We start from the raw sequence: 16,619 nt of genomic DNA on the forward strand, positions 1-16,619 counted from the left end.
ATACATTGACCTCATTTGGATGTATTTTCATTATCTGTATTAATTATATGAGGATATTATACTGTTTGCTACAAATATGACATGCGTTTTAAAAACTAAGAACTAAAATATGACATTACACTGACATGATGCCTGCGCAACCAACACATTCTTTACTTTTTGTTTGCATTGATATGACCCAGCAATATAAATATAAAGTATTATAGTTCATATATTTTTATTACAAAGATGGATGACTAGACAGAAAAATAGGTGTAATGGACACTTAGGTATATAAAATCTAGGCAGAGACTGAGTCTGCACAGTTCAGATAAATGACATTATGTGGCTTACCGTATATACTCGAGTATAAGCCGCGTTTTTCAGCACGATTTTTCATGCTGAAAACTCCCCCTCGGCTTATACTCAAGGGAACTCTCCGCTTGTCAATCTCTCAGTAGTCTTCTTCAACCTGCGGACCTCCAGATGTTGCAAAACTACAACTCTCAGCATGCCCGGACAGCAATCGTCGTTTTGAAACATCTGGAGGTCCGCAGGTTGAAGACCATTGCCGGGCCTTCGTCATCATCCAGACCCCCCTTTAGTTTTCCACTCACCTTTACTCGGTGGGAAGGAAGGGTGAGCTGGTCCGGGCCATCTATGCTGCAGGGACCATCCGGTAGGGAGGGTTAGTCATTCTGGGCTGTCCATCTTCACCAGGAGGCGCTCTTCTCCGCTCCGGCCCCGGACTAGTGACGTTGCCTTGACAACGACGCACAGGGACGTCCCTGCGCATGAACGTCCCTGTGCGTCGTCGTCAAGGCAACGTCACTAATCCAAGGCCCTCCCCACAGGACGGTCCCTGCAACATAGATGGCCCAGACCAGCTCACCCTTCCTTCCCGCCGAGGGGAGGTGAGTAGAAAACTAAAGGGGGGGGTCTGGATGATGACGAAGGCCGCAGTGGTCTTCAACCTGCGGACCTCCAGATCTTTCAAAACTACAACTCCCAGCATGCCCGGACAGCCGATGGCTGTCCGGGCATGCTGGGAGTTGTAGTTTTGCAACATCTGGAGGTCCGCAGGTTGAAGACCTATGATGAAGGGATTGACAGGCGGTGATGATGAAGGGGGGGGGGATGATGTATTTCCCACCCTAGGCTTATAGTCGAGTCAATAACTTTTCCTGGGTTTTTGGGGTGAAATTAGGGGCCTCGGCTAATATTCAGGCCGGCTTATACTCGAGTATATACGGTACTTTTCTTTTGGAATAAGCAAAGCATAAACAGTATTTTTAACTAATGTTTTATGAGCGTGGATCCATGTGTGTACCTGGTTGCTATGATACTTTCAAAAGTCTATTTATGTGTGGTAACTAGTTGGGTGTGGACACTGATATGTATATACATATACATATATTTATGTTACTGTTACATTTATGTTGTTTTTGTGAAGCAAATCTTATTTGTGGTAACTCATACAAGCATCTAAGTATCCTAATGGTGTAGTAGATTCTGGAGATACTGTGCCATGGAAACAAGACCTATGACAACTTGGATGAGCCTGAATTTTGGAACAAATTCTGGAATGCATAGTTTTTCGTAAAGTCCCATTCAAACTCCAATATGGCTCTACTATAGTAATGTATGTATCAGTATCACCTGTATTTTTTGTAAGATTCTAACACAGCGTTCATTCACAGTACAGGAAGCTCTAGCACCAGATATCCAAATATAAGTATGTTGGTTAAAGCAAAACATCCTCGTTAAAAACACTGGTCCAATGGCTATGCACATTGTGTGTTTTTACAGGCATTCCAATGAATATACTTTCATTTAGATATCTGAGCTTTATATTTTTTTGTAATGCTGTGTTGGAATCTACTATTGCCGAAATCCTGCATCGCTCTGCTTAACCCACCGGAAATCCTCCCGTGAAGTCGCAACATTCGAATACCTAATTCAAATACCTTTTGTGTATTTTGTTTTGTATATGAATGGTTTTTGTGACTAACTTTTTGTAGCTCTGCAAGATTTTATATTAACTTTATAAAAAAAAAAATATATAAAGATTTTAATACCGTATATGCATGGATAATAACAACAGCAGTATACAGTGCAGTTGGGTAACACTCAATCCAAAAGCAGATTGAAGGTTGTGCCCAGTGGATAGAGAGAAAAATAGAGGAAAAAGAACAATGTCTAGCACCAAGGTAGCAATGGTTGCAATATGGTTTTGAAAGCATGGGTAGAGCAGAGAGAGAGAAAGGGGAGTCCCAAACTTTCTAAAACCTATCTGGGCAGCCTCTTTGTTTATAGACCAGTTTTTCCTACTTAAGGGTACGTTCACATGTGCGGATTTACACCTCTGTATGGTGCCCTTAAATGTGCCTGCTCGGAGTGGCAATACCTCGCTCCGAGCAGACACACTGCGATGTGCAAGTCGCTGCGCATGCACGGTGTTCTTGCACACGTCACGGCCGCTTCCCCTGCTCAATGAGCTAAGCCGAGAGCTGCCGCGATGAGCAAGTATACTGCGCATGCGCGCAGCCACTCGCACATCGCAGTGTGCCTGCTCATAGCGGCGTATTGGCACTCCAAGCAGGCACATATAAAGGCAGCATATAGGAGGTCCTTCAGTGGCAGATCCGCAGCGAAATACTTTAGGGTACCTAAAGTGTAGTATTCACCATATTCTTCTACCTCACTAGGGAGTGTAGCTGTGCACCAATCTATTGCATACCAATGGTTTTCCTAGCTAAGAACAGAGTGTAAAAAAATAAAGGTGTAGTGTGGCCATATTTTTTTTTCATTGAGTTTGGTTTAAAGTTGCTCTTGGTAGTTGTAGGTTGGTAGTTTAATGTGTACCTGCCAATAAAAAAATAAAAAAAAACCACTTTTGTTATGTCCTAGTTTTGAATGGTTGGGGTCAGAACATTTAGACCCCGACCATTCATTAGAACAAGCAGGGTGAGAAGCACGTCTATCCCCACTTTGTGTTTATAAGACCAGGACAGATGGGTCCGTTCTGGTCATGTGACACTATCAACCCCCAATAAGGCCACAGCAGGCTGGACTCATCACTTATTATCAAGGTGGATTTGTTTTGCATTTTATATGATGTGTTTTTAGGATTGGGTTGTGGCTGTGGATAAAGCCACAGTAGATATTGACATCAAAATGATTTTTGTTCCATTCATCTTATCAGGTATATGTTTTCAAGATGGTCACAGCAGGGCATCTTCACAGAATTAAGGTCATGGAATGGATTTCAACAGCTTAGATTAATTTGAGCTTTGTAGTGACCTGTCCACCTTTTGTGACTGCAGGATTCCAGCAATACAGAGCTATTCTGGAAGTGTTTTTGGTGCCTAACTTGCCCTCCATTAAGAGAGCTTCTAAGTGATTATTCAGATTTACATTATGTACATGTTATGTTGTGTGTATACCTGTAACCTCCACATTGTTCTATACTCATTTGTCTGCTAATTGTGTTACTAAGGATAGGAAGTGTAGTAAACCGGCTGCTGATGTACTAAGCTTATTTTTGAACCCATAGAAGTGTAACCTAAACATGTTAATATTTAACTTGCCAGGAAATATAAACCATAGCTGAGCAAGTAATCAGTAAACACATTACTGACATCTGGTGCACAGCAACTCTCCGCTATGGTTACCTTCTTTGATTTTTAGCTTCTATGGAGCTTTAGTCAGGTGCATATAATCATTTTTGTCATAGAACCAGACAGACACTTTTCATGAAAACAAAAATTTGTGCATTTTGTATGGCATTGTCTAAATTACATTAAAAAAAATATATACTTTCTAAAGCTAGTTTCTCACTGCTGAAAAAAAGGCCAAATTTAATTTTCACATTACAAAGTTAACCCTTACATGTCTACTGAACCAAACTTAGATCATCATAAATGTACAGTCTAGTTTCAGCTACGTGACAGCGGTCGATTAAAGGGAGATATCTATATATAAGCTCACATGACTCCACATCCCAACTAACTTGTTTTAAAATCAGCCCCCCCCTCATAGCCCCAATAAACACCCTTTGAAAATCCTTCTGTGTCAGCAAAAAACTCCACACACTGGGCTTGTTTCCTGTTTGAGCTGCGGGGAGGGGCTGCTGTGAGAGTGAGTGCTCCCCTCCAGCCAATCAGTGACACTCATACATGGCTGACTGAAGCTGTCAGCTCTCTGAGCTGGTGAGAAGGAAGAGTGAAGTGTCATCTATGGTAGGCGCTAGTCATCAGTGTGATAAGATCTACTGGACTTCCTGCCTGAAGAGAAACAAGGTGTGTGCTCAGCAAAGATTACACTTTACATTGCAAAGTTATATAACTTCATCATGTGCAGCTATATATAAAGGTAATTTCATTTGACTGGAGTTCTCCTTTAATGTCAAAATGAGTTACATGACATACTTAAAGAAGTAATTATTTTTTAATGACCTGTGGTCATTACAAAAAAATAAAAATAAATATATAACATTAAGTGCCCTGATTCTAATGATACATAGGATAAAGGGAGATTACTATGTTGTCGACTATCTGTACTTTTCACTGCAATGTCAAATGGACTGGAACCTTATTTAAAAATTAGTGCTTCCAAGGCCACAACATTTTATATAAAAAAGCTATTCTTTATGAATTAACCATGGACACTTTTCAAAGGGCTTTTCCAACTCTTAAAACATATGCGCAAATGGTTTACATAGAGTAATATTAGTCACTTACTGAAAACTTGCAGTCTACATCTGAGATGTCTTTTGAAACCAGTTTCACATGCAGCAATAAGGCCATGCTTCTTGTGTTTCATGCCGCTTGTCCTGTTTGACGTACAAAATACACCGAACACTTAGCTGTCTCCCTTCTCCCCCTCTATAATGTTCATGATATTACACATCAATGCCTCTTTATCTCCACTACTTCAAATCCTTTTTTCAGGAGGGATTGTGTTTCACATGCTGGGCAGCAGGCACTAATAAGCAAAGAACAGAAGAGCTGTGTCCAGTAGAACAGCTGTGTATGACAGCATTACTATATACCTTGTAATACACAAGCAAGCAGGCAGCTATAAATAGAGGCAGTGTCTGTGAGTAGAGAGAGGGCTCATGGGAACTGTAAGGGTAGGGACACATGTTGCAGATTTTTAGGAGCTCTGCTGACAATAACAGTATATTAAAGAACTGCTGTAGAGTCAGATAAAGTTCCTCTATAAGTGCAGTTACACTTTTTGTTCTCTTTTCATACGACTGTCTTTATGATATTCTAAAATATTTGATACGAAATTAAAGCATTGTTGCATTCCTCCTTTTTATGGATACAGAACTGTATTGAACAATTCCAGTAGGGAAAATAATGTACATTGTAACCAGATTTGTCTTGGTTTGTATGACAACAAAATAAAAAAGATGTAATTGTTGCTGGATTAAATGACTATGACATGATTGCCCAGAAAGCTCAGCCTTTGCCGCCTTTGAGAATGTGTTTGTTCTTGCAGACTGTTTCAAATGAATGTTATTCCTAGCTGTCATATTTCAGATGAAGGAGTATGCCAGAGTTTTGCCAGCTTCTTGATATTTTGAGATGAATTTAAAAAAAAAAAAAGAAAAGGTTTGCCTCTGTGAAAATCCAATTCAGGAATAACATAGATTTTATATATATATATATATATATATATATATATATATATATATATATTAGATAGAGAGAGAGAAAGAGAAAAAAGAGACATAAACAAACTTTAAATATATATATTTATAAATAAAAAAAATAAAAAAATCATGCTGAGGAAGAACCCCAGCAGGGAGACAAGAAGTGCACTGTTAGATGCATTACTATTTAAAGAGGTATTCCAGGAAAACTTTTTTTTTTTATATATCAACTGGCTCCAGAAAGTTAAACAGATTTGTAAATTACTTCTATTAAAAAAATCTTAATCCTTTCAGTACTTATGAGCTTCTGAAGTTAAGGTTGTTCTTTTTTGTCTAAGTCCTCTCTGATGACACGTGTCTCGGGAAACGCCCAGTTTAGAAGAGGTTTGCTATGGGGATTTGCTTCTAAACTGGGCGTTTCCCGAGACACGTGTCATCGGAGACCACTTAGACAGAAAAGAACAACCTTAACTTCAGAAGCTCATAAGTACTGAAAGGATTGAGATTTTTTAATAGAAGTAATTTACAAATCTGTTAAACTTTCTGGAGCCAGTTGATATCTAAAAAAAAAGTTTTTTTTCCCCTGGATAACCCCTTTAAATTGATACTTAACCTTGCTATCGAGAGCAGTGGCTAGCTTGCTCCCTTGCTGGTAGAGAAGTGGAATTACACCCACTGGCAATTTCTTAGGTTTCTATGCAACAACCTGAACATTTCCTATCAATAAATAAATACATACATTTTAACAGTGGCAACCCCATTTATCATTTCAGAACCTCCAATTATTAAAATAATAAAGTAAAAAAATGTATAAAATAAAAGTCAATCAATGTCCTATTAAAAAAAAGGATGCTCACCTGCCCCATTCCCCTACCACTGCCATTCCAGCAGATTCCAGTCCCCACTGCTCACTGCTGATCCTCATGGGAAGCAGTAGGGAGTGGATGGCAGGGGTGAGGGATCAAGGCTGATATCTGAATATGCTTTCTTTTTTTTTTTTGCACCCTCATTGACTTTTACACTTTGGAGGGCTGGCATACTATTTAAATGTATCATTGAAGAGCTGAAGTACTCACCAATGTGCTCCTTTTATAGTGAATATTGTTGATATTGTGACATTAGAAAATCAAATATACAAAATGCCTATGTAGAATTCTTCTTGTTGCAGTAATACACGTGTTATGAGTCATAAGATGTAACATTGCTGCACCTTTTGCGCTGCTAACCTCATCCACCTTTAGATTGTAAGGTACTACGTGCAGGATTTTATTACTTTTTTCACTTCTTTTTAGTGTTTTTCATTGTGTACGTTTACACATTCCTGCATCAAGTAGTTTGTATAAAACAATATCAGTAGTCCCTCAAGTTACAATATTATTTGGTTCCAGGACGGCCATTGTATGTTGAAGCCATTGTATGTTGAGACCAGAACTCTATGGAAACCTGGTAATTGGTTCTAAAGGCACCAAAATGTCATCCAAAAATAGGAAAAAGTGAGGATTAAAGAAAAATAAGTAGATAACTAATATAGATAAAGCAAATCCTTACATATAAAAGTAGGAAAGATCTGCTGGGAGCTGTAAATCGCTGTCTATGTCAGTGTTTCCCAAGCAGGGAGCCTCCAGCTGTTGCAAAACTACAACTCCCAGCATGCCCGGACAGCCAAAGGTTGTCCGGGCATGCTGGGAGTTGTAGTTTTGCAACAGCTGGGGGCACCCTGCTTGGGAAACACTGGTCTATGTAGAGGACAGGAGCTTCTTCGGGGTCCTGTACAGTACACAATGTCCTAAAAAAAAAAAAAGTTATGGAGCCGCCCTCACCTGGTGTCCATAGGAGCAGCTAACCGTGGTACAGGTTTACAGAACATGTAATACCTCCCTGTACTGTAGGGGGCGCTACCTGACACCAGTCAGTGCATGCACTTCAGTAATACAGGGGTTTTACCAGTGAATGCCCATTCTGATTGGTCAGTTCTTCCAGCCATTGACACGTTTCACAGATCTGGACTGTCCGTACATTGTATGTTGAGTCTGGTTTCAACTTACGATGGTCCAGAAAAGACCATTGTATGTTGAAACTATTGTATGTTGAGGCCATTGTAAGTTGAGGGATCACTGTACACCAAATTGTAGACATCATTACATTCAAGTCACAAGGAATTTTTTTCTACTTTCAAAAAAACTTCTCGATTATTGTTTCCTAATGATGGTGAGGGTAACAGCTACTCTGCTCCCACTCCTACAGGGCAGCCTCATTTCCCCGATCTGCTTTCCAATGTTACGAGCCGGTTTACAAAGGACAAGTTATGCAGACCATGAAGTTACTGTGTAACTCTAAGACTCACATTAAGATCGTGATATTGTTACCCCTACCATGCTAATGCTGGGAGTTTTCTTCTGAGTGGTTCTTAAACATTTGACATTAACAGTCTACTGTATGAGCCTTCTCTTAGCATTGTAAAACAGCTGGGTACATACATTACTGGTTTTTTGGGGTTGGGTTTTTGGCTTGGATTCTGTCAAATTCCATACTTTTGTAAATAGCATTTGACTTGGCTCTTAAAGGAGAAATGCAGCGAAAAACTTTTACCCCCCCCCCCCCTGTGCCCAGGCTGCAGAAACTAGGTGAGTTAAAGTGAACTTTTTTTTTTAGTTTTTTCAGCCCGGTCACAGGGGGAGTTAAGTTTTGTGCCGCATTTCTCTTTTAAACACTTACCTGTAGATATGTAACAGTAATAAAACTTTGATACTTTTCCAACATTTTTGTGTACTCAAAAGTGTTTCAACTTGTTTTATGTATGTATGGGCTATGGATTTTACTGCTGCAGATTTTAATTCTGATTCATTGATCTGCTGCAGATTTTAAAATCCACATTAAGTGTCACAGTCCACAGTATGTCGATGAGATTTGTAAAGTCTTATCCACTTGCCTGTTACTGTAATCCGCTGTGCATTTTATCTGTGCAAATCCGCAGGAAAAAATAGCTGTGTAAATTTACTTACAGTCTTTAGTATTTGAGCAACTTTAAAATACACTGGCGTGGTTATGACCCTGCACAGCGCCATCACTTTTCATACGTGAACTACCAAAGAAAAGTATTGAGCAATATTAAAGGGGATGTCTCATACTTAAAATTACAGAAAAACGTATCTCCTATCCCCAGTATAGGGGATTCGTTTCAGATTGTGCGGGGTCTGACAGCTGAGGCCCCCGCAATCGCCTGTTTGCAGCCCCGGATCTCCCCAGAAGCGGTGCACACCCCCTTCATATATCTTTATGGGAGAGACCCTGAACTGCCATAAAGATATATGGAGGAGGCATGGCAGGAGAGCCAGGGCTCCCTACAGGAGATCGCTGGGGGCCCCCAATGGTCTGACCCCCCCACAATCTAAAACCTATATCCTATCCTGTGGATAGGTGTCAGGATCCGGATACTGTGAGGATACTGGTGGTGGATCCTCTGTGTCAGTGGGGTGATGACGTGTGCGGTACCCAGGGGCACGGAGTCTAAGGGGTTACTGGTTTTCACCAGAGCCCGCCGCAAAGCGGGATGGACTTGCAGCGGCAGGTAACCCCCAGGTCGTTCCACCCGATAGCGACTCACCCACAACTGACGGCTGAGACAGGCGCGGTACAAGGGATTAAGCAAGAGCAAGGTCAGGGCAGGCAGCAAGGATCATAGTCAGGGGCAACGGCAGAGGGTCTGGAACACTGGCTTGGGACATACACTGGAACGCTTTCACTGGCACTGAGGCAACAAGATCCGGCGATACTGGGAAGGGGAAGTGAGGTTATATGGAGAGGGCACAGGTGTGAGCACTGATTGAGCCAGGCGCCAATCAGTGGCGCACTGGCCCTTTAAATCGCAGAGAGCCGGCATGCGCGCGCCCTAGGGAGCGGGGCCGCGCGCGCCTGGACAGAGCCGATGGGGAACAGGACGGGTGAGGAGACCGGGATGCGAGCCGCGAGCGGGCGCGTCCCGCTACGCGGGTCGCATCCCTGCCGGTAACATTAATGCAGCGCTCCTGGTCTGACCGGGGTGCTGCAAGAAGGTGAACGCCGCAAACGCTTCGGGGAGGAGCAGGGACCCGGAGCTCTCGGTGTAACAATAGGGTATACATTTTTCTGTAATTTTAAGTTTGACACATCTCCTTTAAACCTGGCACAGATTGCCACAACAGCCAGATGCATTTGCTGTGCACTTGAAAACCTGTGTAGTCTCATCCTGTAGTCCCATATGTCTTTTTACCATACAATTGGTTGGCTAGTGAGAATTAGAGGGAGGAAGTGTGACTACAGTATGAGACTGCTCAGGTTTGTAGTCTGTCACCATGGAGAATCATATGTTTGCATAGGAGCTGTAAACGGATAACGAGAGATTTTTATAATAGATGCACTGAGGCAATACAGAATGGTTACAAAGGTGTACACAGCTGTATACATACATGTTATTTAGTAGTATGTAGTACTGTTATAAATCTGCACAGAAAATCTGCAGCAAATCCACTATGTGTGTATTGCGGCACTGGTAATTTTCCAGATACTGATGGAAAATGTCAGAGCTGCTTATAAAAACAGTAGGTCCGGAAACACTGACCTTTATTGTGTCTCGTCCAGGAGTGACGCACTCACATCTGTCTCATTGAAACCTCTTTCCAGGGCTCCCATTGGTTTCCTTTTTTTATTTTTATTATTATTATTATTAAAAGCTGCAACCAAAGCTATCTATTTATCTTTAGAAGTACTCATAAAAATGAATTATGTAGAATAAAAAAAAGTATTGGCTAGTTTTAGCTTCGGTAGATTAATTATTACTTAAGCAGTGAAGAACCTTGGAGCTTTGAACGTGAAAGAAACTTCACTAGGCTTTGATGTAATACGGATGGATAGGGTGATGGCTAGAAGACTGAAGCGGGAAAGTGCTCATGTTGACAAAGATTAATTTAATTCATTCATTTGACACTTTATATTTCAATATCATAGTTTGGCACTTGACTTTGACTTTCTTGCTCACAGTGGCTCAGCTAGCACTGGAGGAGTAAATATATATGTATTACCGTATAGATGTCATGTATACTGTGCGTTCAGAAATATATTCTATATACTGGGTTTAATGGATGAAAAATAACACTGTTGCTAATGTGAATGTATGTGTAAATTAGGGCTGGGCGGTATGGCCAAATATGTGTATCGCGGTATTTTTGTAACTTATGGCGGTTCCATGGTATATAACGGTATCCCCCCCCTCCCCCAAATTAATTATTAGCCCAGCACCGCACTGTCCCCATCGGGGTACTACTCACGTCCCCTGCAAGTGCTGCTCTCCTCGTCCTCCTGTCTGTTGTGGCCGCCGGCGCTGACACTCTCTATACTGTGCGGTATCACTATGCTGTATCCCTATGCCCGGGCTGCAAAAGGTACACAAAATAAACTAACGCATGTTCTGACGTTGGCCTTACGCTGGGGGCGTGAATGTCGGCAGCCGGCAGCCTATCACCGGCCGCAGCGATGTTCCGCCTCGTCCAGTGATAGGCTGAGCCCACTGTCATTTAAGAAGCCGGCTTCTTACATGACAGTGGGCTCAACCTATCACCGGCCGAGGCGGAACATCGCTGCGGCCAGTGATAGGCTGCCGGCTGCCGACGTTCCATTCCCTGGGAAGCAAGTCCAGATTGACGGGGAAGGTGAGTTAAAGTTTATTTTGTTTACCTTTTGCAGCCCGGGCATAGGGATACAGTATAGAGCAGTGTTTTGCAATCTGCGGACCTCCAGATGTTGCAAAACTACAACTCCCAGCATGCCCGGACAGCCGTTGGCTTTCCGGGCATGCTGGGAGTTGTAGTTTTGCAACATCTGGAGGTTGAAGACCACTGGTATAGAGTGTCAGCGCCGGCAGCCGCAACAAATAGGAGGACGAGGAGAGAAGCGCTTGCGGGTGACATATGTGGGTAGTAGCGCTGGGCTGATAATTAATTGGGGGGGGGGGGGGCAGAACAGCGCTCACGGGTCACATATGATTAGTTCCCCGATGGGGACAGCGCAGCGCTGGGCTGATAATTCATTCATTCCCGAGGGGGAGGGGCCAAACCGGTATTCCGGTATGGGTTAAAATTCATATCATGCAGCACAAAAATTTCGGTATTCGGTATGAACCGATATACCGCCCAGCCCTAATGTAAATGTATAGCTTGGGGAAAAAAAGATAGATGGAATATGATAGAAACTTTTAAAAACATAAAGTGAATCAACACAGTAAAGGAGGAGAGCATCTACCACAAGAGGAAATAGTTAAATATCAAAAAGTATTACATTACCGAGAGAGTAGTAGATGCATGGAATAGCCTTCCTGCAGAAGTGGTCGCTGCAAATACAATGAAGGAGTTAAAGCATGCATGGGATAAGCATAAGTCTATCCTTCATATAAGATAGGGCCAGGGACTATTCAGTATTGGCTAGATGGGCCAAATGGTTCTTATCTGCTGACACATTCTATATATATATATATATATATATATATATATATATATATACACATGCCTTATTGGGTTGATTTCTCTGGATCAACAGGGAATACTAGGAACCCTCAATCAGGTAACTAAATTATGATCTGTTGTTGCATTAAAATTCTATTAACATTTGAACAGTTTTACAGTTTTTATATGTAGAATTATTACATAAAAAGTTGAGCACTGCTGTAAATTTATTTATGTATTTATACACTTCTTTATTTATGGAAAGTAATATAATCATAGAACTGCATATGCCCCGAACATCTTACATTAGCATAGTGCTCTCAACTGCATTGTATCCATGTGAAAGTAAAGCTGACCATGTAATGGCTTGGCCGAGTGTGAAGGTGCTCTTAAATATGACATCACTTGTCAATCATTGGTGAGAGGTGGGGCCAGTGACACTTTCATTACAGAAATCTCGAGAAAGAACCCGCCTCTTTGACATTTCAGAACCCGCCTCTTTGACATTTCAGAACCCGCCTCTTTGACATTTCAGAACCCGCCTCTTTGACATTTCAGAACCCGCCTCTTTGACCACCTCAAGACATTAAAATAGCCTTTACTCTGGATTTTGGGCTGTCAGCAGTTTTGCTACCACAAAACCTGTGAAAGATTCCCTTTAATGGAGACATGCGAGAAAGCCACTGCTAGACTCCTCTGGTGGTGGCTTATAGTAACTGATGTAAGCCTAGGGTATTCTGTAGAACCAATTAGTCTTATGTAGCAAAGTAAGTATGGGGGTAATGCACCTTTCTATGATATCTTCAGGTGAATAATGATGACCCTCATTAGCTGCAGATCACTCGGACCTAATGAATGCAGTATAGGTAGTGCTGCTACGTGGTGAAGTATCCAGACATGACCGTTATCTATAGTCTATATATTGTGTAGAACCCCTTGCACCTGAGATGGTTGGAGAGACATGCCAAAATTAGTGGCTTGAATAATATTTATCTAACGTGTATGACCAACTTTAGTGTCCTCTTGTGTGATAGATATCAGTGTAAACACACTGAACAAGAAAGGAATACAGTAAAGCCTTCAAAAAACAACAACAAAAAAACTAAACACCTTTTTAATAATAGCACCCCCATATCCAGGCCAGATATCCTGTGACCAATTTTCAGTTCACTATATATATATATATATATATATATATATATATATATATATATATAAAATGTGTACTGACCATCTTCTATGTAGACCACACTCCCCTAAAAGGCCACTTTTCAAGGCGATTTCGCCTCAAAGGGGTCCCACTATGTAAAATTTAGTTGTCAATGACAATGGGCTGCTGTGTATTTCTGAATTGGCATAAGATATTGCAATTCATTTACATAGGTACTTGATTTGTTATAAAAATTTTATAATTACCGTATTTATTGTCGTATAACACGCATTTTTTAGGTAAAATTTTTCTGACTCCGCACAAGCCCCCAGGAAAGGCAGGGGGAGAGAGGCCGTTGCTGCCCGCTTCTCTCCCCCTGCCTTTCCTGGGGTCTAGAGCCCTGCTGCCGCCGCTTCTCTCCCCTGGCTATCGGCGCCGCTGCCCCTTCTCTCCCCCGGCTATCGGCGCCACTGCCCCATTGCCGGTGCCGCTGCCCCATTGCCTCCCCCATCCCCGGTTTTATAATTACCTGTTGCCAGGGTTGGGTCCGCGCTGCTTCAGGCTCCAGTGTGGCGTCCCCTGCGTCGTTGCTATGCGCTGCGCAATGACGAGTGACGTCACGTTGAAGTCAACGTGACGTCACTCGTCATTGCGCAGCGCATAGCAACGACGCAGGGGATGCCACACCGGAGCCAGAAGCAGCGCGGACCCGACCCCGGCAACAGGTAATTATAAAACCAGGGATGGGGGAGGCAATGGGGCAGCGGCGCCGATAGCCAGGAGGAGAGAAGGGGCAGCGGTGCCGATAGCCAGGGGGAGAGAAGCGGCAGCAGCAGGGCTCTAGACCCCAGGAGAGGTAAGGGGAGAGAAGCAGGCAGCGACGGCCTCTCTCCCCCTGCCTTTCCTGGGGGCTTGTACGGGGTCAGAAACAGTGTATCAGTGTATACACATGCACACACACGTACCCTCAGTTTACCAAGGATGTTTGGGTAAAAAACTTTTTTTTTACCCAAATATCCTTGGTAAAATGAGGGTGCGTGTTATAGGCCGGTGCGTGGTATACCCCGATAAATACGGGTATTTATTATTGGATTCCCTAATTCCAACAATGTTTTGACTTTTTTCATGTCCCCCTCCCCAACTCCACCCCCTCCTACACTCCATAGTTTCATAATGTATATTGCATACTATGTGGTTTTTAATGACTACCTGTCAAAGGCCCTTCATATTGGTTCTACCTGCTGACGTATGGTGTTTGAGGAGAGTGTCTGCCTTCCCTACATGTAGAATCCTTCCACCGTATAAACAGCTTGTGAAGGAAAATGATGCAGCACTTTATCTAAATGATGCAATGCTCCAGACAGTCCTGCTGCACGTGTTGAATACTTTATGCCTCACACCACAGTAGTGGCACACATCTCCAGACGTGAGACGTAAAGAATTCTATTCATATGTGACTGTTGCGATTTAAATCTCGGGTTTGAAATTGTTTAGCAAATAGTTTTAAATATGAGAAAAACAAGCAGTTTCCTATGCGTTGGCTTCTTTATTCCATGCAGGGCTCTCCGGAGAGATGGATTAATTGGAAAGTCTGTTGATGGCCCGGAGTTTTCCTAAGGGTCTGGGCTTGTAGTGGCAGGTCCTTTATTTTGATTGCATGTAGTAAAAAGTGAGTTAGTTTGAGAACATCTCTCTAGTAGCCAAGGTGACATTTATACTTTATCGCTGCTTGATTGTAATACAGACCTTGGTCAGAAATGACATTGCTTATGTAATCATAAGGCCCCAACATGACCATATATTAGTAACTGAGAACTGAAATGAAAATGTATAGGCATTTTTCTGTTTTGCTATGGCAGACATTATTTTAAAAACCAATAAGTGTAAAATTGGAGAGGCTCTTGTCACCCTAATCACCAAATAGATCTGAGACGCCCAGCTAGTTACTGGAATCACCACTGACTACCCACAGTGTGACCAATTGGATTCACTATTGCACCACATACCTACCATCACGCCTGCTCATTAAACAGCAAGGAGCATACGCTACCTACCACAAGGACAACACCCAGGATCCTCGCACAGATTGAAGATAGAAAAGCTAAAGTATTTTCAGTCTACCCAATGAACCTGCTATGTCTTTGGTTAAATACCAAGTGGTATATCCTTAAAGGGGTACTCCACTGGAAAATATTTTTTTTTTTAAATCAACTGGTGCAAGAAAGTAAAACAGATTTGTTAATTACTTCTATTTACAAATCTTAATCCTTCCAGTACAGGAAGGTCTTTTCTTTTTGAATTTCATTTCTGTCTGACCACTGTGTTCTCTGCTGACACCTCTGTCCATTTTAGGAACTGTCCATAGCAAATCCCCATATCCTGCTCCAGACAGTTCCTAAAATGGACAGATGTGTCAGCAGAGAGCACTGTGGTCAGACAGAAGGGAAATTCTAAAAGAAAAGAACTTCCTGTGGAGCATATTGCAGCTGATAAGTACTGGAAGGATTAAGATTTTGAACTAGAAGTAATTTACAAATCTGTTTTAACTTTCTGGTACCAGCTGATTTAAAAAAAAAAATGTTTTCAAGGGGAGTACCCCTTTTAAATGGTGTCACCACTACTATTTCGGGTCATTTAGAAAAACTATGATACGTTTTTCACTTAGAGAAGGATTTTGCCGACTTTCCCACTGTACAACACACCTCTATGTGATCAGGCAGTAAATATCTTTTCATCTGCTAAATCACATGCGCTAGAGAGGGTATGGATGACTGTAACCAAAACGTCCTCAGGAGGAATATGAAACAAGACTCATAGTCCATCGAATCTCATCTTAATACCTACAGTTGAAACCAGAAGTTTACATACACTATATAAAAAAAAAAAACACATAAGCATGTTTTTCTCCCTATCTGACATGAAATCAGAATAAACTTTACTTATTTTAGGTCAATTAGGATTACCAAAATTATTTATTTTTGCCAGAATAATAAGAGAGAGAAAAATTTTAAGGTGTCTGACGAAATTAAAATGTATATATAGTGTATGTAAACTTCTGGTTTAAGCTGTAGTTTCTGGTCGATCAGATCAAAAATTAAAACCCTTTTTATAGTTTTATTTCTTAACATATGTTTAAAATAATTATATTTTATAATAATTATCGTAACTTACTTCATGATGTTTTTAAATAAATATTCCCATCTTGGAATATATGACATATCTACTAGGGCTGGGCGGTATGACTAAATATGTGTATCGCGGTATTTTTGTAACTTATGGCGTTCCATGGTATATAATGGTACTCCCCCCCCCCCCCCCAATTAATTCTTAGCCCAGCGCTGGTCTGTACCCATCG

The 16,619-nt window shown here is 41.7% G+C and overlaps 1 protein-coding gene across 2 annotated transcripts in view; it reads left to right on the forward strand.

Annotated features, from left to right (window-relative positions):
* The window catches only part of NR3C2 (nuclear receptor subfamily 3 group C member 2), a 351,371-nt gene that overhangs the window by 14,863 nt on the left and 319,889 nt on the right, over nt 1–16,619 (forward strand). The gene's annotated exons all lie outside the window — the stretch shown is intronic.

Source organism: Hyla sarda, chromosome 1 (assembly GCF_029499605.1).
Source record: "Hyla sarda isolate aHylSar1 chromosome 1, aHylSar1.hap1, whole genome shotgun sequence".
Classification (NCBI taxonomy): domain Eukaryota; kingdom Metazoa; phylum Chordata; class Amphibia; order Anura; family Hylidae; genus Hyla; species Hyla sarda.